The sequence below is a fragment of the Canis lupus genome, chromosome 28, assembly GCF_003254725.2.
Source record: "Canis lupus dingo isolate Sandy chromosome 28, ASM325472v2, whole genome shotgun sequence".
NCBI lineage: Eukaryota > Metazoa > Chordata > Mammalia > Carnivora > Canidae > Canis > Canis lupus.
In genome coordinates, this window is record NC_064270.1 from 31,396,701 (window position 1) to 31,419,571 (window position 22,871).

General features: G+C 48.0%; 1 long non-coding RNA gene across 2 annotated transcripts; it reads left to right on the forward strand.

Moving 5' to 3' along the window:
• The first annotated feature begins 11,832 nt into the window (after nt 1-11,832).
• On the forward strand, nt 11,833-17,261 carry LOC112672608 (uncharacterized). 2 transcript variants are annotated; one of them, XR_003144384.3, is made up of 4 exons: nt 11,833-11,901; nt 14,243-14,429; nt 14,583-14,786; nt 16,406-17,261. It is a non-coding gene; the product is annotated as an uncharacterized LOC112672608 (long non-coding RNA). The 2 variants fall into 2 exon arrangements; XR_003144385.3 differs by lacking the exon at nt 11,833-11,901 and adding an exon at nt 11,912-12,194.
• Nucleotides 17,262-22,871: the final 5,610 nt, after the last annotated feature.

Sequence of the window (22,871 nt, forward strand, 5' to 3'; positions counted from 1 at the left end):
CTGCAGAGGCAGAGAAGACATCTCCAGTTTGGGCCATTCAACATTCATTCACCTTCCGTATCAGTCCCCAGATTCTTCTGGAAATGCAGCCTCTTCCCATTTTCAGCCTCTGGACCTTCAGGCGAAGTTGCCTCTACCCGTGTACTGAGGAGAGGCAGGCAACGAGGGCCTAAGTCAAAGCATCGCATTCCCTCAGGGACACATGGCCCGGGTAGGGCCACCAAAACAGTGAGTCCTGCCGGTGTCCTGGAGGGAACTCCTCCTTTCACGGCTGGACTTAAACAACGGAGAATGTGCGTCGAGGCTGGTGACAGCCTTTCTGCTGCTGCTTGGAGTCTGAACATAAAGTCAGCTCTACGAAGAGCAGAACTGAGTGATGAAGAGGAACTAGGGCTTCATAGCATCACCATATCAAGCCCTGGATCAAGCCATATCTGAAGCTTACTTTCTCACCGTTCACTTGAGGGGCCAGTAGATTCCTTTCACTGATTTTTCAGTTACTTATAAACAGAACATCTCTTATTAGGTAGACAAGGCGTCTCTTCAGTTTTTTAATAATACTTTGTCACATTTTATGGGCCTATCACAGATTTATGAATATGGGATTAGTTAAGTTCTCAGGGTATTTCATGAACATCAGGGTTGAGTCTTCCATCAGAGAATTAGTCATTCTTCCCTTGTTTTGTTCTTTACTAATTAACAATCTTGCAGTTAGGAAAGCTACACTAGTCTTTTAGCTACACTAACAGACTGTCCAACTGAAAGTGGCTTAAATTATTAGTTTCATATAACAATATGGGAAACTGAAGGTTTAGCCTCCCCAGAATTAGTTAGGTGGCTCAACACCACCACCAAACACCCCAGTTCTTTCTACCCTGTCATCCTCACATGTTGGTGGGTCCCCCCTCAAGGTCACAAGATGATTGCTTCAGCACCAGACATCGTGTCCTCACATGACAGTGCCCCATCCAAGCAAGAAGGAAGAGGGTAGGAACAAAGGCACTTTCTCATCATAATGCTCCCTACCTTTGATCAGGAAGGAAATCTTTCCCAAAATTGCTCCCCTAACGCCCCATTATTGGCTAGGATGGGGTTGCAGTCCCCCATACATGACTCATCAGCAAAGAAGGATGGAATTTCCATGGATGGCTCTGACCAAGCTTAATTGGTCTAAGCCTTATTGAGGAAAAAGGGACATCAGTTCTTTGGAGACCTCTACCACGCCGGCCTCATCAATCCACCTTCTCTGAACCAAGACTAATATTAGATTATAAGAAGAAAAAAATACCAGGCAGGTGAATTCCAATTTTACCCAAGCCAGGCTCAGTGTTTTTCCTTGCCCTTAAAATCAGATCAGAATAAGCCGGAGGGAAAGGCACCAATGTTAAAAAAAAAAACAACTATATTTGGATCCCCTAGAGTGGGAAGGGATGAGTGAAGCCACAGGGCTGGGCCTGGCCTATGCATGATTTCACCTGCCCCCGGCAATGAATTCTAAAAATACAGACCTTTGACTGTCATGGATTTTAAATAGCAACTCCACATATATAATCTCCACTCTTTCCTTCCTACAGATTAATTTTTCATGACCAGGAAGGAATGACAGATACATTTTGCGTTAGCAGAACAAGTGAGGCTGACATTTGGAATCTTGGAGCGAGCATTTCCTGGTTATGTGGCCTGGGATGAGCTGGCTTGCCCCTCTGTGCCTCAGTTTCCTTACCTATAAGAAAAACATGTTAGTCATGTCTGCCTCCTCCATGAGGGTGCCCAATGGACACGAGTCGAATTTGGTCCTTCCCAATGATCAGGATCTTTTGGGTAAATATCAGTAGCCTCCAATGATTGGACGTAGGTGGGCTATGTTCTCCTCCCCATGACTTCCCTTCCAGCTTACAACGGAAACTAATTCCAGACCAAATCTGCTCTACACACAGACATTTATTAGAAAACTGGCACAAAAATGGTCTCCTGTTCTGTGAGCATGAGGACATCTCAGCAGTCCCCCTTTTAGGTGCTTCAATCCCACTTGCATGAAGGGCTGATGTCACTCAAGGTCAATGTTTCAAATATTCAAGCTTTGGACGTGGGCAATAAAGATCCTCCGAAGCATTGGCTGGACTGGGCTGGTTCCACATCAAGCCCGGGGCATCATTCCAAAGGGTATAGACTGTTGGACTCCCTGTGCATTCTTCTACGTGCTCACACAAGTGGGGATGTGTTGGCTTCATGCTGCAGGCCAATCCCCATACAGTGGGGACAAATGGAAAGTCATTTTCCTCACCTGTTACGCTAGTGACAAAAGCCCCTGGTTTTGATTGCAGGTGTACGGCTGAAGCCCTGCAGCTGGTACGTTGCCAGAGCGCCCTTTGGAATAATGTTTCAGATACGAGCTGATCACCTGCAGGGGTACCTTCCCGAGTGGAGCAGCTGATTGCGCCTCGAGCAAAGGTTCCATCTACCTGGGGCACACATTCAGACCTAATAGTCTAGGCTGAAGCACTGTAAGCCTTGTTGGAGACCACAGAGGATTCCTGGCTAATGGGCCCACAGCTGGCAGCACACAGACAGCAAGCGAGCAAGGAGGGAGGCAGGACAAAGCAAGAGGCAGGATTCCATAACCAACCTGGAGCCTAGTTGAGGTCCTCGTCTTCTGGCCACTTTGTGATGTCTTGAACAGCAGCATTAATTATATTATTATAGCATATTAATTATATGCTCCTCCTCCTTGAAAACCATCTCAAGCCCCCTCCTTAGCTTCTCACTCTCCCAGTGTGATCCAGCCCTCTTTCGGACTCTAGCCCCCACTACCCAATGTCAATCAGATACCTACCTGTGCCCTTGTTGGCATTATTCCCTCTACCCTGGATGCCCTCTCCACTCTCCTACCACAAGTCGGCTTAGTCTTTGGAAACCACCTCCTCCATGGAGGCTTCCCTGATCACACAGCCAAGGCAGTGTTGAGGGCACAGACTCTGAAGGGAGGCTGCATGGGATTAAATCCTGGTTTATGACATATAGCTGCCGTCTGACGTTACCTCTCTGCCTTTGGTTTCATCATCAGTAAAATCGGCAAGATGAACAGAGTCCCGGGGGTTCATATGAGACCATACATGTGAAATGCTTTGCATGGTCACTGGCAAGCAGTAAGAGCCCAGGACATGTTAGGTATGACTCAGAAGAAAAGCCAAAACTGAATTCCTACTCCTTCTCGCTTGAGGGAATTGTCCCTGCTGGCCTGTGTTCCTGACCCTCTCCTCTCCCCCTTTCTCTCTCCACAGATGATATTTTCTGTCAACTTACTGATATGCACTTTTTTCAGCTCAGAAGGAAATCAGAAATGAAATACATACATATTTATAAACCACAATAATCCTATTGGATGTCATCATGACTCTACGATCAAAAGACATTGTAGGCCTTCCTCTCTATTATGACCCATCCAGTGCAAATATAAACTCTGAAAGTTGTCCTTGCTCACTTCTAGAAATGGGACTCTCCAACTTTGATGAGCCCATGACAGCATAGGAGGTGATTGAGGAATTCAGGAACCAGGCTACGTGACTTCAGACCCAGCACTCCATGTCTGTGTGTCTCAGTTTCCTCATCGCCAAACTTGAAATTAGGATAGAAAGGGTTTTAATGAAATGCAAGTACTCATAGAGTTTCTAGAAGGGCGCCTGGCTGGCGTGGATACCATTCACTAGATCTACTGGCCATTATCATCCATGGAAATCCTCCTATAGTGAAGCCAAGGTACAACATGCAACAGTGGAGAAAATTCTAGAGAAGGAGTTGGGAGCATCTCAGACAAAGTCTTATCTTGGGGGCAGCCCAGGTGGCTCAGCGGTTTAGTGCCACCTTCAGCCCAGAGCCTGATCGTGAAGACCCCGGATCAAATCCCATGTCAGGCTCCCTGCATGGAGCCTGCTTCTCCATCTCTCTCTCTCTCTCTCTGTCTCTCCATCACCCACCCCCCGTCTCTCATGAATAAATAAATAAAATCTTTAAAAAAATAAAAAGTCTTATCTTGGCTATCAACTCGCTCCATCGTGGAGCAAGTCACCTTGGCCTTCCTAGACCTAAATGTCTATTGCCATGTGTCAAGAGCTGTGAAGGGTCTGAGATGTCACCCCAGCTGCAAGCTGACTCATTAGCCTGCCACCAGTTCACGAATGTTGGAAGGAGACACGAGACTCCTGGGTCAGAGCCTAAGGATGCTATTGTTCCCGGCACAGCAGGCGGGAGAGCTGTGGATGGGCTGCCAGCAAGCTGCCTGACCTGCGAGGTGGACATTATCATTATTTTACCGGACAGCAAACGAACTTACCTTCTGCTCCAGAGGACAACACTACCTCCAGCCTCCAAGGCTATCTGCTGGACAAACACCCTTGAGAAGATAGTCTGAAACCAGAACTCTCAGTGGCCATGCTCACAGATGTGCGGAAACACCAGAGACCCATGGAGAATACACCCATTTCTTCCTGCCTCCTCTCAAGCTCTACTTGGGCTCACCATCCTGCCTTTCAGAACACTTCCTCTTGACATTCATGTTTTTCTTCATGAGACTCCTCACATCCTATTAACTTCCTTTCCCTTCCCACTACTTCCACCTGCGTGACCTCTACCCTGAAACTGGAGCGGGCACTACTCATGGTCTCTCTTCCCAATCCACCTTCCTCTACATCACTTTCTGGGAACATAGCTCTGATTGCATCATGACCCTGACCGAACACTGCCCGTGGCTCCCCTCTGCCTCCTGACCTAAGTGCCAACTGCCCCAACATGCTGCATGTTGTCTATGTGTCTCTCTTTCCTCATCGCCAAACTTGAAATTAGGATAGAAAGGGTTTTAATGAAATGCAAGTGCTCATAGAGCTTCTAGAAGGGCGCCTGGCTGGCATGGATACCATTCACTAGATCTACTGGCCATTATCATCCATGGAAATCCTCCTATAGTGAAGCCTTGTTCAGTAGAGGCGATCCTAAGGAGAGAGAGATTCTTATTTCTTATTCATTTTCTTACTCATTTTTCCAGCACTTAGCAAAAAATTCATGTACAATAAATTGCATAATGGACCTCCTAGCTCTCTCGTCTTTAGATTCAAAAGACATAAGTGTCCTGTAAGCATGGGATCAATTAGAGAAAAATAGCAAACAGGAAAAAGCCATTAAACCACAGATTTCCCTTTTTTGTAGTTTTGTTGTTGTTGTTGTTGTTGTTCTTCTTCTTCTTCTTCTTGTTTAGTGTTGGGGAGATGGCTGTATCTTAGGTTTCTGATAATTTATTTATCATTAGCTACAGCAACCTTTGTCCAATCAAAATCTCCCCTGAGACACCCTCAAAATGTAGGGCTGCTCCGCATCCAAGGGTCAAGGGACTCGCATGGCTTCTGGTGAGGGAAGAGGGCAGCTCCCCAGTACTCCTCAGCCCGGAGAACTGAAACCCTACACTCAAAGGAAAGGTGCCTCATAAGTGGCCTAAACATAGCACATTTGGTCTGACAAGTATGATTGTACTTCTGGGGTAATAGGACAGAGCATTTTAATTCAGGGCTGCTCTTTTGTAAAATGCAAGACATATGGAGTGCAGAGAGGAGCTCCAAGGGAAGCCAGGGCCGGTCCTTTCCAAACAGTCTCTGCCGCCCAAGAGAGGGGTGACCCCGCGACCCCCGTTGATCCCGCTCCCTGGCGTCAGCTCACACATCCCTGAAGAGTCCATTTCAAGTAATGGGCACTCCCGCCACCACTCCCCGACCCCCGAAAGACCCTCTGCAGTGCGTATCCCATGTTGCTCCGGATCTTCTGGGCTTCCTGGAATTTCTCTGAGCCATTTCAGGTTCTTCGGGAATCATCTTCAAACATCACACCTTGACATCCCAGCTTCGGGAGAGAGGGGCCTGCATCTGGCTCTCCTCCCCGGCCCGAGGCTTGGCCTGCCACCCTGCAGCTGGCCAGCAGCTCCTGGCTGGGGAAGGACCAGCCGCCCAGCTGCTCCCCGCTCCCTCACCCCCCCCCCATCAACACCAGAGAAACCCCTGATCGGGGGAGGAGGGGGGCAGGGAGGGGCTCAAGCAGGGCTGGGCTGGGCTGGAGCCAGCTCGCCCCAGTCCAGGAGAGCGCACCCTGTGTCTCTGTCCAGTGTCCCGTGACGTCACGTTGGGAACCCGAAGTCCCTCAGGGCCAGGGTATTTACACCACGGAAATGGGCAGGCCCTGCAGATGGGGCCTCTGTGCACCCCCGTCGGAGCCACTGGTCGGGCACTTCCCAGCACGCCCCCATCCAGCTGATAACCAGCCCCAGGCTTCTCTCATCTCTGCTTGTCGCCGCGGATCAATAGAAACTCCAACAGCCCACGAGTCCTCTTACAGTAACCCCTTCGTGGAGTCCAACTAATTCAAGAAGCACGGCCCCTCCCGTGGAGAGCTCGGCCGCCTTCCTTTTATCAAGCTCCGTCCTCTAGAACCATCTCTCATTTCATCCATTAAGGAAGGCACTTCCTAAGCCTTTCCCCCTCAGAATGGGCAATAAAACACCCGGGTCTTTATTGCTGTCTCTCTCCAGGCCCCCTTGAAATTACATTTTCCAGTCTACAGACATCTCCTCCGCCCCGAGGAAGCCCGGGAGAGAGGGGCCAGGTTTGATCGGGTTTCACCCTGTATTTTCGTTTGCAGTCTTGCGTGGACTCACATTCGAGAACGACTAGGCTTTACCTCTGCTAAAAATCTGCATGTTTTTGTAAGGGCTTGTGTGGAGCCTTTCAGGAGGTTGCGTGGCTTTGTGGATTCCCGGTTTCTGCAGCTCCCTCGCGGCCTGGGGGAGGCGCGCTCCTCTGTGCAGATCAAGGACACCCACCAAGGTGTGGTGTGTCCCTACGGGTCATCGTCTGTACCTGGGAGCACGCCAGTCCGGGATTGTGCCTTCTTTCTCACCACGGAGAAATAGAAGCACCAAGTGACAAACAGGCAGGACACCACCCATGGGAGGCCCTCAACCGACTGTCATCAGTACCTAATGGAGCCTCCAGAAAGACTCAAACCGACTACCAGTGAATTCACGGCCGGGTGGGAGACCATACCCATCTGTCACCGGTGCTTGCCTGGAACGAGGATGTCCCCTTTTACTTGTTGTGATACCGAAGTCCAGCATTCCACCTGGGTCTTACCGAGCAAAGTGGTCCTTAGCCCCTTGCCACCCCTCTCCATGGCTCCTCACCAGTCTGATCTCTACAAAGGATTGTCCATAAAGACTGGTATGCACACTTTTTTTTTTTTTGGTAAGATTTTATTTATTTATTCATGACACACAGAGAGAGGCAGAGAAGGCAGAGGGAGAAGCAGGCTCCCTGCAGGGAGACCGATGCGGGACTCGATCTCAGGACCCCAGGATCACGACCCTGAGCTGAAGTCAGATGCTCAACCACTGAGTGACCCAGGCGTCCCAGGATGCACACTTCTTAATAGGAAACTCCTGATGACCAAAAATCTTTCACAGCCCTTAGCAGTGGAGCAAAGCAGGCACACTTTGGTCACTGTGACAGGCAGGTGGGATGGACAAAAGAGAACAGGTTTAGGAGCCGGGCACCTCCCTGCCCCTCAAGTCACAACTATCACCTTCTCCAGCTCCACGTGTGATCCACTCCCATGAAAGGCACCACGTGGTGAAAATTGTATCTGCCCTAGCAGGGAGGAAATGGAGTGTGAGCTTCAGTTCATTACAAACATGTCTCCATGCTTCGGGGTCAGAAGGAAACCCCTAGGATCATCTTCAACATTTTTCCAACCAGCAGACCAGTCTTGATTGCTAAGCAGAAGTATCCTTGGCTGGAATGGAGAGAGAGCGAAGGCGGCTGGAGTATGCGTGTGCACACGTGTATGTGTGTGTACCTGTGTGGGCATGCAAGCAGATAGACTCTGGTGCCAAGGCAGGGAGCCCATGGGTAGGCATGACCCAACAAGGTTGAGCTGATGGGTGGATTGAAAGAGACAAAGGTCACTCGTTCCCCCATGAGCGATCAGAAGTTCCAGCTGCGTCACTAACTGGAAGAGGTTAGGAACCTCTAACACAGTGAAAGCCGCAGCGAAATGATCCTAAGCTTTGCTGGAAGCCAGCTTTTCAGTAAAACCTCGCATACAAATTTGTCTCTGAACAGTATCCAGCCCCGTTTTTTCCATTCAAAGAATTTTCAAATCCATTTCCTTTTGCAAACATCGTTTGAATGGGTGCATCGTGTGGGTATTATGCCGGTGGCCACACTTTCTGGGCGTGTGTGTGTGCGTGCGCATGCGCGCATGCGTGCACGTGTATGTGTTTAATCATGATGCTTGCCCTTTTCTGTGTTTAAGGCAACCTTTTACGGGCATAAGTACACAAGCCAAGTCACAATTTGGCAGCCCTGAGGAACAGCTTAGTACCATAATGTACCCACCCAACTCAATTTTGCACCAGAAAAAAATATCTCTATACTTGGTGCAGAGCTTTGGGATGAAAGCAGGAATTTTTCTGACCCAGAGTACAATATCAGAAACATAGTGGCAAGGACCCAGGGGAGAGCACAGATACAGAAACTCAGTTGATCATCCTCAGTTATTAAAAGAAAGAAAAGGAAAGGAGAGGAAAGGAAAGGAAAGGAAAGGAAAGGAAAGGAAAGGAAAGGAAAGGAAAGGAAAGGAAAGGAAAGGAAAGGAAAGGAAAGGAAAGGAAAGGAAAGGAAAGGAAAGGAAAGAAAGAAAGAAAGAAAGAAAGAAAGAAAGAAAGAAAGAAAGAAAGAAAGAAAGAAAGAAAGAAAGAAGAAGAAAAAAGAAAAGATGATGGCCAAAGGAAAACTCCAGGCCCCACATACTTGTTGTTATAAAACTACATTAAAGGAGGGGTTGGGGGGTCACCTGGGTGGCTCGGTCAGTTAAGTGTCCAACTCTCGGTTTTGGCTGCATCATGATCTCACAGTCAGGGGATCAAGCCCCTCATCCAGTTCTGTACCCAGCAGAGTCTGCCTCAGATCCCATCTCCCTCTCCTCCCCATTCTCTGACTCTCTCTCAGATAAATAAATAAATAAAATCTTCAAAAAAAAAAAAAAAAAGATGTGAAAGAATTTTGTCAACAGAGTTGCAGTTTTTAAGAGCTGTGGCCAGGGCCCTGGCGGTCTTCTGTCCGTGGCAGTTATGGCAAGAGTTACTCCGTGTGACGGCGGAAAGAGACTCCCAAACTGTTGAGACCACAGTGGCTGCCTCTGGAGAGAAAGGTGGGAATGATCTGGAGGGGGATGCAAGGTCTCCTCTGGGTGCTGGCACTGTTCTATTTCTGGACCCAGGTGGTTCTGACACCACAAATTCAAGTGTCTGCTTTGTAGAAATTCGCCTGTTCTGTGCACACTCCTGCAACAGCGTTACCTTTCTTTTCTAATTTGTCTTGTTTTTAATTGTTCGGTCCCATCCCTTCACATTACAAGAGAGCAAACGGAGACCCCCATGGCCAAGTTACGGAGCAGGCATAGGGCTAGATCTGGGCACCCTCGTTACCAGCATGCTCTCTATCCACCAAAATTTAATACTTACTACGTGGCCTGCTGTGTGACATGGGTCTTGAATGCTTCCAAATGGTTTGGGAACCATCACTAAGGAAAGTGTCTTAAGCTTCATGCCATTCCTAGGTCCCTGCACAAACATGCTCACATGTGCACGCACACACACACACACACACACACACGCTAACATCACAATAGATGCCATCAGCTCATCTTGGCCTGTGCACCAGGCCAAGAGTCCCTCACTGGCTCTGGTAACATAAAGGAGTGATCCTGCTGGAGCTGAGCTCCCTGGCCCGGCCTTTGAGGCTGCGCTCTTCTATCTCTAGTCAAAGTCTACTCTCCTACCTTCAACACCTGCCAGGGGCTCCTTGATTGGAGGACCTACAGCCTTCTGTTTGTCCTCTCCTCCACTGGCTCCTCTGGGTGAGAAACTGCTCACACCAATGGAGGTGTCCTCCTCACCCCTGGCCCGGCCAAGACCTCTCCGTTTCCAGGAGTGGTGTGGAGGCAGATAGAGAGAAGAGAGAAGGGAATTCGGTCAAATGACAAATCAACAATTAAGCACCAATTCGATTCAGAAGCTAAGCGAAGCTGGACAACTGCGAAAACCAACTGAGTCAAATGTCCAAGGTGCTGATCCTCTAGGGAAAAATCTTCCCAGGAAACACAATACACATTGTTTAAGAAAGACAGAAAAACTGGGGGATGCAGAGGGATTGGGGAGGACTTGATTGAACCGCAGAAACTCAGTGTCCAAGAGGTGAGTGGGAGGTACAGTTGGCCAAGGGACAACAGCATCAGAGGGACGCGGCAGGACTGGCAGTCAGGATCCCCCACAAGGCTCTCCTACTCTGACTTCATTCCCCGACTGCCTCTCTCCAACTGGAGAGCTGAGCGAGATGACCCTGAAGCTTCCCTCTTGTTCTCAGGAGCTTCTTAATTCAGAAAATAAATGGCAACTATCACAAGCAACCAAAAAAATACACATTCCTGGAGAAGAGCTTTGCCTGCACTGGGGGGCTTCATGCTCTGGAAAGGAAGGATGTCTGGAGAGTCAAGAGTGACTTATTCATGTAAAATGCAGAAGGAAGCTAACTGCTATGATACTAGAGATTTTTCCATGTAAATACTCTCATGTAAAGCCCCTGATCAAAAATTTGCATATTTGGGCTCTCTTCAACTAGGGCTTGCCTATACTTAGGAAAGTCACTTTGACTGCTAGGAATTCTTAAACAGAAGCTAAATGTTGGCCCTTACACGTTAGTCTTTGTATGAATATTCAGCTTTTTAAAAAATGGCCCTAGGCCCTTAAAATGTCAGGCTATTCACACTAGGAATTCACAGCTGACCTCCACAAGGCCAAAGACTAGGGGACCAATTTTGGCCTGGACTCCAACAGAAAAATTCAGCATCAGTGTTGACACTCGAGATTACTGCTCCTACTTTCTGTTTTCTTAGCAATGAAATCCACAAACGTTTCACTTCTGAACCTTTGCCCAGTTTGGAAGCTGAGCCATCAGACTGAGCTTTATCTTGTGAGGGTTAACAGGTTTGAATCCAAATATAGCAGTCCTATATACCTATCAGGATTTATTATCTATTTATGTCCACGTCTGCACTGACATAGTTTTAACGGCCACTGTTTTACCAGAAACCAGGCAAACCCAGATACTGTGGTTTTGACAACGTTGATATTGAAAAGAAATATGTTATTTCTTCGATGTAGCTCTGGAATGAAGTGACCACAAGTGAGTCTGTTTCTTATAAATTTAGAGGTTGTTAAGTGCGACGAGAGGCCTCAACCAGTCCCCTCATTTACTAAAGAAGAAGCATGCTCAGTGTCACACGTTGTCCGTGGCAAAGGGTACCCAGAACCTCTGTCCAGAGTGCCTCAAACCATGCCACATTGCCCACTCCACTTAGCACCAGACATGCAAAGAAGGCTGCTTCCCAGAGGGGGCATGTTGCCCAGCGGACGTGCTCACAGTTCTATAAAGGCAGAGGAGGTTAGGAGAGTTTGGCTTTCAGTCATGCCCATCCCCTACTCCTCACCTGGGCACCCAGAACATTAGTAGTTCTACCCAGAAGCTCCAATCAGCATCCTGCAGATAGCCCTGCCAGTAGAGCAGCCCTAGGGTGGCAGATTGGTACCCAGTGACCACTGGTACCCAACACCATTCTACTCCCCTTCTTAGAATGCCTACTTGAGTGGTAGAGGCTAGAAAGCTACAAACTACATTTCCCAGACTCCTGTGCAACTAGGGTTGCAGATGTCACTTAGTCTCAGCCAATCAGATGCAAGCATGTATGTTTGGGGAAGTAGAAGTAGGTAGAAGGAGGTGGAAGTAGTACTTCTACTGACTCTCTCTACTGGTAAGCGTAGCCTTAGAGCCATTTAGCTTTCCTGTAGCCGTGCTAGGTCTCGAGCTTCATAAGTGTAAGGGCATCTATTTTGCTGCTGTGGATTATGGCACATATGGGCCGGTTCTGGAGCTGGTGGAAGCAGCGGTGGCCTCCTGCTTGGAGGGGCTTCTGGATTGCAGGAGCCAGTGATTTCCTTTTCATAGAAGAGCCCATATTTCTTTGGCAGTCTTCTGCACTCCAGATTTGAGATTGGTCCTTGGATGCTCAACCTAGCCTGCTTCCTCAGCCTTCTCCACGATTCTGTAAGCCATTTAATACTTTGGGAGAAACATAGCAAAACCAAAGACACTTCTTGCTTAAACAACATGAATTGATTCTATTCTCTGTAACTGAAATGTGATTGATACATCTAGAGAGGGGGACCTAGACTGATGTACCCCTCACTACTGAACACTCACCAAGAGCCAGAGAAGTGACACACCTGATTCCTAACCTGGTTTCAGGGTTGGGATGATCATCAAATGCCCTGAAGCGATGGGGGTACGGGGACTCCTGAACAACATTGCCTGGACTCCTACTTCCAACCCTATCATTTATTAGCAAATTACTTAACTTCTTTGCATCTTGGCTTCCTTACCTATAAAGTGAGGATAAAATAGTCCATAACTCATAGGATTGCTGTAGAGGTTCAATTAGCTCATATATATGTAAAATGCTGGTGAGGGGCAAATGTGAGAGAACCATTAGCTGCCACCAAAGATTTCTGCCATCATAAAGGGCAAGTTGGATTTTAATATGTGTGTAAACTAGTCTCTTGCCCCTTTCCAGACATGCTGGTGTTCAGAATAAGATGTCAGACTGGCCAGTATTAACAGATTCAGGCATCAATGGCAAAAGCAGCCACAGTGTGACAGTAAGACCCCAAACTTGAAGTCTCTGGGCCTGGATGTCACTCCCAATTCTATATCTTTCTACTTTGGCGAACTTGACCCTCAGTCCCTTGAAATCTTTGAGCCTTTGTCTCTTTGTGTGTAAAAATTCACATTACCGTCTAGCTCAGGGGTTGTCCTCGGGTTAAATGAGAAGGAAAGACCTAGCACAGCTTGAGAACAGAGCATTTCAGCCATCAGGCTTCCTTTGGTTGAGGTGACAAAGCTCCATTCAACATAAATGAGCAAAAAGTGTGATGCCACTAAGTGGTTAGTGGGCTGTGAGGAGGGTTCATACACAGGGCACACACTAAGTTCAAAGATGAGGCTAGTATCTCTCCATTTCCCTTCTCTGCCAGGGCTTCCACACACATCAGCACATTCTCCCTCACTACAGACTAATTTAGAGCTTCAGTGATGGAGAGAAACTGGCTTTAATGTTCTGTCCAGCCTAGGGCGACTAACTGGGGATGGCGGGGTTAGCCAGGACATGGAACTTTTTGTGCCAGAACTGAAAAAGTCCTGGACAAACTGGGACAAGTTGGCCACCCTCATCCATTCCCAAATCCAAAAGTAAGGGACTGATTGGCCCAGCCTGGGTCAGCGGCTACCCAATACCACCTGACAGTGGCCAACAGTGCTGGTCACACTAGAACATGTTAGCCCCTGCAATAGTCATAAGAATTTGGGGTGCGTCCATGCCCCAGGTTGATAGGACAGGAGGGCACCAGGCAGAGAATCCCATAAATATGCACCATGGACCCAGGGTAGGGACTCAGTGAAGGGTCCTGTATTCTTTCATTCAACATGCATTAAAACAGCCCCATTTCAAGATGTCTATAAGACAACACTCAAGAACTCAGTGGAATCTTTTGATCCCAGAAAAAAAATGCAATGGATTTGCATTTACAATCTGTGCTTCAAAGTCAGAGCATAAGGTAAAAGTCACATAGAATCAAACTACATACCTACCTCTGAGCCATGTACTCTCACTCAACACAGTGCGATGCTCACTTAAGAGAAGTGTGCTGGACCTGGGGCCACCATAGGAAGAACAGGTTTTCACCATCCATCACAAAGTCACTCTGGGACATGGATTCATTGGATGAAAGGTGGTGGACTAGCCCACACAACCGAAATCGTTATTTCTCCCTTGTCTAGAAGTCGCAGGCAACATGGTGATTTCAGATGCTGGGAGGTTATGAGATATACAGGAAAGATTAAGGTTGTAGGATCTGAGAGGGACAAACAGAAGCATTAAGTAGCATGCAACCTTCAGAAATAAAAAATCATTAGATGGATGAAATGGAGCCTTTATCCTCCACAAAACAAAGATTTCTTTGTGGGGTTTTTTGGGGGTGGGGTGTTTTGCCCTTTTCATAAAGAAGACTTTCCACTGGTTATTTTATATCATTCATCAGAACAAGTGACCACCACCAAAAACCTATGCAAACAGTAAGGATAGTGAAAGCCCATCCTGTTGGGTGAAGGCACATCATTCATTCCCACCTCCAGCCCTTCGGACGGCAGCACACACAGCAGGAATTCAGGACAACAGAGAGGAAGCTTGAATGGTGGAATACAGATTGGACCAGAAAAGCGTCACGGGTAATTTTAGTTCCTTTCCTTACTGTAGCTGGGGAAACAGGCAATTGCCCTAAGTGGTTTAAAACATGGATGAGCTGTTCCTTTTAGAGAAACTGTGAGGGTAGATTACACCTGTGATTGGTTTCTCCTCTTCACCCCAATTTGCCTGAACAGGTGGGAAGGAGGTGCCGGCGAGTTCCGACTCATCCCCAGCTGGGATCTGCTGGCCCTATCTGAGGCCTGGTCTCCATTGAAACCACTGCTCCCAACAGCATCATCTCCAATAAAGGTTGATCATCTTCCAGGCCCAATACAGCTTTCTTGAGAACAACTTGACCCTCTCGAGGTGTTCAGACCACCTTACCTGAGGGGTCTCAGGTAAATAGGTTAATTGCACCTTCCATCCTTGCTGCCTCTTCCCATCCAACAGCCCCCCGGTCATTCCAGCACACTCCCTCTCTACTGCAGTCCCGTTACCTGGAAGAAGCTTCGCCATGCCCATGAACAGCCCTCCTACACCCGTCTCCCCAAATACCTGACCCCTCATCTCCATCATTTTTCCTCACTCCCATTCAGCCACCAGATGGCCTTCACCACAGGAGGCTCCCCCTCTGATTACAAATTCCAGATGAGATGGGAGCTTCCCTTCATTTCGGCTTTCTCTTTCAAGGACTCTCAGCACCCCATTGATTCGCCCTCAGTGGGTCCCATTGTGGGTCCCAGACCCACCTCACTTTTCTCCATCTTTCCACTGCTTTCCATATTCAACCTGAGTTCAATGCTTTATTCACGCTTTCTCCTACCCACAACCTACATTCCTCACCCGTTCCTCCACCTCTGTCACCAGGTGAAACTTAAACACCAAATCCACCCAATGCTGGCTTCTTCCCACACGCACTCAGACCACAGAGCATAGTTGGAGCAAATGGCATACCCAGGGTGGTGCCATCATGAAGTCACACTCAGCACCACCACCTGGGTCTTTCATTCTGCCTGGAGTCCCTGAATGGTTCAACTTTCCAGTCTCTGCAAGAATTTTTTCAAACTTGCATTCTGGGCAAACTTCCCATCTACACTATACCCTCCTGACTCTTGGTAGGTAACAGAGAAAGAAGACGACTTAGTAAGAGGGGAATGTCTTCAAAGTCCACAAAATCTCCAAACCTGCCTGTCCTTCCCACCATCCCTCTTCCCACCCAAAGGGAGCCTCTTTCCCCAAGATCTGGGCTCTAGCCTCTTCCTCATCTTAAAGACCCATGCTATCGGTCAGCTCATCACCCAGCACCCGCCCTGCATCTTCAACCTCTCCTTCACTAGTGACCCTTCTAACAGTGTTTAAGCCTCTCAAGGCTCTTATGCCTTAGATCAAACAAGTTCCCCAGCAACTCATCCCTGCCAGCCACCACCAGACCCATAGCCTCCAATCATGGCCAGATTTCTTAAATGGAGACTCGTGTTTCCCAACCCTCATCTGCAGATCATGTGAATCACAGGCATCCAGGAAGTTTAAAATATTCATATACATGTATATGTATACACACATGTATATGTATGTTTAAGATACACAGACAAATATAGAGACATATATTTTATGTATATTCTGTACATACATAATATTCTGTTTATTTTATATATAGATAAATACATAGATATATATATAGAGAGAGAGAGAAGCCAGATACTGAAGGTTATATATTGTATGATTCCACTTATATGAAATTTCTAGAAAAGGCAAAACTATAGAAACAAAAAGTAGGTCAGTGGTGGCCTGGGACCATAGATGAGCAGGGATTAACTATGAATGGGCAGAAGGAAACCTTTTAGGGTCATGGGAAATTTCTAAACCTAGGTTGTGGTGATGGCTGCACAACCCTATAAATTTACAAAAGTTCAGCAAACTATATACTTAAAATGGTTGAATTCTATGATGTGTAAATTACATCTAAGTAAAAGTGTGTTTTGTGTGTGTGTGTGTGTGTGTGTGATTTTTTTTTCAGCCAGAAGGCAGAGGTCTAAGAGGACCAAGCTAGGGCATAAACAGGGAGTTTGCACAGAAACAAGATGAGTCCTGCCCCTCACACTGGATGAAGAGTCCCAAGCGGATGGGGGATGAGGGGAAGACTAGGGTTGCAAAATGGGTGAAGGAGATCAAGAAATACAAACTTCCAGGTAAAAAATAAATATGTCATGGGGGTGTCATGAAGAGGATGGGGAACACAGTCAATAATCTCGTATTGACTTTATATGGTGATGGATGGTAACTAATCTATGGAGGCGGTCATCTGCCAACACATACAAAAGTTGAATCACTATGTTGTACACCTCCAACTGATACAATATTGAATATCAATTATGCTTCAATTATGAAAAAAACATTCCCAAGTTGGGAGGGAGGGAGAGTCAAAAATAGCAGGTCCCTAAGAAGGAGTCCCAAATTACAACCTCCCCACCCCAAGATTCAAGTGTGGCAGGAAAATGAGAAAATTCAAGGATGATTTCTGGAACCCTGGACTGGAGGGACCTATGCACCCCCTCCTAGGCAGAGCCCCCAAGAACATGGCTCAACTCCAGTAAGAAAATGACTGCACCGTGTGTAAGCAGTTTCATCCCCCAATCCCCGGAAAAGTCCCCTGCCCCTAGTGTGAGAGCAGCAGAAGTTTCTGGGTGCCCTGACAGAAAAGCATGACACCTGGAGGAGGCTCAGGGAAGGGAATGAGGATGATGGACAGTTCAGCGGAAGTCAGTATGAACAGGTGGCTAGTAAAAGCCTGGCTTCTGCAGCCTCATCACCTTGGGGTCTCATCACCCCCCACCTGCTGGATTTTCAGACCCAACCCCAAGAAAAGAGGAACATTTCCCCATGCTGACTGATTGGATTTCTGCCAATTCTGAGGTTCGAACTAGACATTAAACTGAGAATTTAGCTAAATAGAGGAATTTGCCTTTGGATGTTTGAGTTGAGGATCCTCTATGCAGAGAACTGGGCATCACCCACAGGGTAAGCAAAGAGGGAGAGCCGCCCCCTCCCCCCCATGGGACAACTACCCCAGCTCTCCCAAGTGAATAAACTAACCCAGGAACTTTGTTTTTCCTAGATTAACATGGAGAAACAACATAGGAGCCTCTTAAAGCAACAAAGAGAGTCAGTGCTCAGCACTGAGGGTTTTTCCCTTTCCCCACCAAGTCAGTGCTTCATCCTTGCTGGGTGCCAGAGAATGTGGCAGCCGGGAGAGGAGCGCATTATCTGGGGGAGATAAGGCAGGGCCTGAGAAAGTGGAGATAGAACCGAGCTGGAGACGGTGTGGAGGGAGATGCCTCGACCGCCTGCCTGGCCCGGGCCACAGCCTCACCCCATCCCAGTGGCCCTGGCCCGGCGGGATCCCAGCCCCAACCCACAGCCAGCGTGAGCCCCGAGCAGCATGCAGGGCTCCGGGAGCCTGACCCTTCCGTGACCAACCTCCAACGAAATCCTGGGTCCCAGCAGGTTGAAACCAATTAAAGGCAGAGAAGTGGGGTGCTCAATAATCACGTGCCTCTGGGCAAGTCACCTCTCCCAGCCTGGGATCCCCCCCTGGAAACTGCTGGGCACGGTAGGGAGAGTGGGATGAGGGCAAGCATAGATCTTCAGTACCATTCTGCAGAAACGGAGCCCTGATTCCCTCTCAGACCTGTCAAGCCAGGCCCCGGCCGCATCCACCCACACCTGGACGGAAAGGGCTTGGGTAGAGCCTCGTCCCACCAGGGCTCAGACCCCCAGGCTGCCCCCACCCCAGGGACACTGCTCCCTCTCCCCCTGCCCGACGGGCACTGGGGCTGCGGGCTCCTCCCCCGCGCTGTCACAGTTCTTGCTGGCAGGACAAGACTGCAAATATTCTTTCCTCGGAGAATACATGGATTAAAAGGTTTATTTCTCTCTTCTGAGCAAAAAGACCAGGGTAAGGAAGACGCAAGCGCCAAAAATGGAAATATAACCAAAAATCAACTTGTACCGTCCCCCGCCGATGAAAACGATCGCCCAGGCGGATAATTTCCTTTTTCTCTTATGAGCAAGTGTCAGGACAATACAAAGAGATACCCCGGGTCTTGACAATTCACTAGCACTACCTGCGGGGCCTGACGCTCCGGGCCTGTCTCCCGTGAGATCTGAAAAATCAATAAGGAATCAACAGCTAAGCTACCCGTCCTCCTCCGCCAGGGGAGAAGTATTAGTGAGGCTTATCACTGGGGAGCCGGAGGCCTGATCATAATCCTGATTCTGACCACAAATCCCCACATCGGAGGACACACTTCTGGGCACTTCCTTTCCTGACTCTCCTTCTTTCCCAAAGCCAGCAAGGTCTTTATTTCTTCAACAAACCTGTATACTACCCCGCTTGGAAGTTTTGTTCCCACTGTGGTTTGGACTTTTTTTTTTTTCTTTCTTCTCTAACTTCCAGACAGCAACTGTAACAAAAATTCACACCAGCCCAAGACTCCTCTTTTGGCAAGACAACGTAATAATTCCATTCCAGTGGACTCAGTCTGCTGAAGTTGGTATTTTGAAATGGTCTAACACCCACTTTATTAACATTAGGGCTAATTTCTTTTGAAGGGAGTTTAAAGCCGCCAGGACTTCGATTCTAGGGTTAATTGGTCTGTTTGCCACTGTTTGTCAGAACCGCCTTTAACGAACATCTTCAAAGTCTGCTCTGATACCGGCCCCCGCCTGGTCTGAAATGCCTCAAATGTCTTTATCGCTGCCAAAAATGCAGTGAGTGAAAGGGCTTTTTACTTAATTATTTCTGAAAACCAAAAAGGGGATTCTGTGCAGACAGATAATGAGAAATGACACAGTGAAATTAAAATGCGTGTTCGGGCGAAGAAAGCCAGGAGAGCTGAGCTCCTAACTGAGGCCCCCGGAGAGCCCCCGCCTCAGCCCCCTGCACCAGACAGCAGGGATGGGTGCTTGGTTTGGTCTCTTGGAACAGATTTCGTGTAAAAGCCCACGCTGATTGGGTTGCACGGGTTGCCTAGCAACCCTCAGGCCAATAGTATTTGGTTTGCAAATGCCAACATCTGCACAGCATTCCAAGTATAATTTTTAATTCAAACACTTATGTCTGGAGACGGGGAGGGAAATGCATCCTTAAAAAAAAAAAGAAGACTCCACTGGGGGGGGGGCACTTGATGGGATGAGCACTGAGTGTTATACTATATGTTGGCAAATCGAACTTCAATCAATCAATCAATCAATCAATCAAACAAAACGTATTCCCTTATGTCGGTCCCCCCATCCCCACTCCCCACCCCCCTATCCCCACTCCCCCCCCCACCCATCCCCACTCCCAAGCAATTCATGGTTTCTGTTGCTGCTTTTCATGATTCCTACTTTGGGGTTTCTTGGAGGGTGGGTGTGGGGGGGGGCAGTAGAGATGAGTAGAAGGTGGGAAGAAAGTGCAGTAGTTCTTCAGGTGTCCAGGAGGAAAGTGGGGAGACCCACATTTCACTTTACACATAATTAGGAAGGCCTCCCGACAGAAGAGAGAAATAGTTGGGTCTCCCTTTTGTTGAAAATTGTGATTGGTGTGGATTCACGTTTCCCCACCCGGGTCAGATAAGAACTGAGATATGTCCCTTGACAACTGCCCCAGGATGGGGCATGTGGGCCACACGGAGACATTAGTTGGAGAACTCAACACTATTTTCTTCTCCCCAGAATAACTGGATGACAACCTCAGAACAAAATAAGAGAAACCAACCAGCAGAGAAGCTCAGACACCCAACACCTAATAAGGAGTTCACTTCACCATCCCCAAACAGAGCTCACATTTTGAGGATCCTGGCCTCCACGGTATCAAACCCACACGTGCCTGGGTTCCGGTTTTGGCCTGGCATACGTTGGCAATTGCAGCTTCTAGTCCTCTGCCACCGTCTAAATTCCCAGAAATCAATATATTTGCATGTTGTTTGGGTAACAGTGCAACAGAAACCCCCTCAGGGAAATCAGATTTGGAAGGTATCAGGGCAACTCCAGAACAACACCTTTCTTTTAAAAAAATCCAAATGGCATTGCAAACTGATGCTCTGGTTCAGCCATTCCCCAGGCCTCTGCTTGAGTGAATACATTAGCCTTTACTCCTTCCAATATAGAGAGGTCAGATTACCTGCTGGGAAGCAAAGGAAGCCCTAAATCATTTGATGCTGGGGTTGGGGGGCTGTTTGGGGGAATAGCCAGGAGACTCTGAGGAAGGAGGGGAACTTCAGATCTCCGGTTAGGGTAGGGTCCCCTTCCTTGGACAACTTCTGGAGGGCTTTAACTGGAGAGCCTCTGGCAGGAAAAAGTATGCTGGGGGAAAAAGTGTGCTGGGGGCTTTGGTAAAACAAAAACACACAGACACGTTCCCCTCCCCTTTCAGCAGAACACCCCACCCCATGGTGAGGTTGTGGCCATTGGTTTTTGCCAAGAGCAGGAGATCTGATTACTGTTATCTCTGCTTGCATAACTACAAATGTTATCATTACTGCTCAACTGATATGGCTCTGTTTTACAAACACAAAGGAAGACTGTATGTACACTTGCCCTCTTACCAGAGGGGCTGATTTAAAAGAAAAAAAAAAAAGAGGGAGAGAGAAGGAAAGGGAAGGGGGGGCTGGGAACCGAAAGGGATAGGCCTGCTGAATGAGCCTTTCAGAAAGAATTATGTGATAGGTTTTGTGTGTGTATGTGAGTGTGTGAGTGTGTGAGTGTGTGTGTGTGTGCTTTTTTCAAACGTGGCTGCCAAAGCTAAGAATTGAAAAGTATTCAATGGGCATCATGTCAGAAACACAATGATTTATTTTGCTGGTTCATTTTCAAACATGAGCTTTCTCCTTATTCCCTGAAATGTGTTTTGGGCCCAAATCTTCAAAATGTGAGGAACAGAAGTTATGCAGAGAGCCCGGTCTGATTCAAGATAAACAAAGATCCGATTATAAATACGACAGTGGCATATCCCTGGCCTCCAAAGGGCCTCGTCTGCTTGCCCAGACTGCAGTTGTTTCTCTACCCAACACTATAGAGGGTAAAAGCGGGGTCCCCTCTGGCGAGACCCAACCCCACCTGCTCCCGCCCCCCACACCCCCCAACTCTCAGCACAGAAGACATGGCTTGTAGGCCCTCCCAGCTCCACCATCACCTGCCCTGCCTGAGGGACTCCTCCTCCTTGAGCTCCTCCAAACCAGGGTTTGCACACATACAGCGGGTTCTACCCTCAGTTTTTCAAGTCAGGAGCACAGGAAATATGTTTTTATTTTCCTGGTGCCATCCCACAACCTTGAAGCCTTGTCACCGCTAATTCCCACTCTTCCTCCAGGATTGTATAAAAGTTCCTGGAAGCTCACTCAGGCCCTGGTATGGGAGGCAGGCCAGGGAGGAGGGAAGATCTGGTCCGCAAGGGGGCCCTGTCCCCAGACCACAGCTCCTAGCAGGACTGCCTTTGCTGGCCCTCCGTCCACACCACTCTTGGTCGTACTGGGGTGCATAAAGACTCAGGCAAACGCAGCTTCATTTGGGGCCCTCTCTTGTTTGGCTTTTCTAGAACCCTGTGCCTAATTTTTTTTAGCGTATTTTTCTAATTGAGATCGAATTCGCATACCATACAATCCACCCTTTAAAAGGATATGATTTGGTGGTTTTAGTTATATTTGCAAAGTTGTGCAAGTATCACCACTATCGAATTCCAGAACATTTCATCACCCCCAAAAGAAATCTCGCCTATACCTAATTTTGAACTCATCCTTTTGAATTGTGTCCTAAAGAGGGTCCCAGGGGCACCTGGGTGGCTCAGTGGTTGAGCATCTGCCTTCGGCTTAAGTTGTGATCCTGGTGTCCTGGGATAGAGTCCTGCATCAGCTCCCTGCAGGACTGTGTCCCTGCCTCTCTGCCTGTGTCTCTGCCTCTCTCTCTCTGTGTCTCTCATGGATAAATAAATAAAAATCTTTTAAGAAAATAAATAATAAAGAGGGTCCCATATTGCTTAAGCTTCAAGCCCCATAAAAACTAAATCCACCCCCAGATCAGAGACCTCCTGCAAAGCAACCTCAGGCCAGCCTCCCAAACGCAGTATTCTCTAGTCCAGAGCCAGATACACTGGGTGAGGTGAGACAGAGATCCCCCGGAACTCAAATGCCCAGCCCAGCTGGGATTTTGGGATTTGCCACCCTTTACCCAAGGACAATGGGAGCCTGGAGTCCCTTCTGAAGGACCCACCAGAGCCTAAACTCTCTTTTCTTCCCTGGGGGCGCTTTCCCAGACCTGAGAACCACGGAGGCCCTATCTGTTCATCTATTTCTTCTTTTAAACTCAAAAGGCAAGAATTTGCTTCTTTTGTTCTCTGAATTGCATCTCCCTTCCCTGAGGCTGGGAAGAGAAAGCAGTACCTGCCTCACCAAAGGTCACAAAATAACCGAAAGTAGGGGTTACTGAAATCCAACTACTGACCTGAG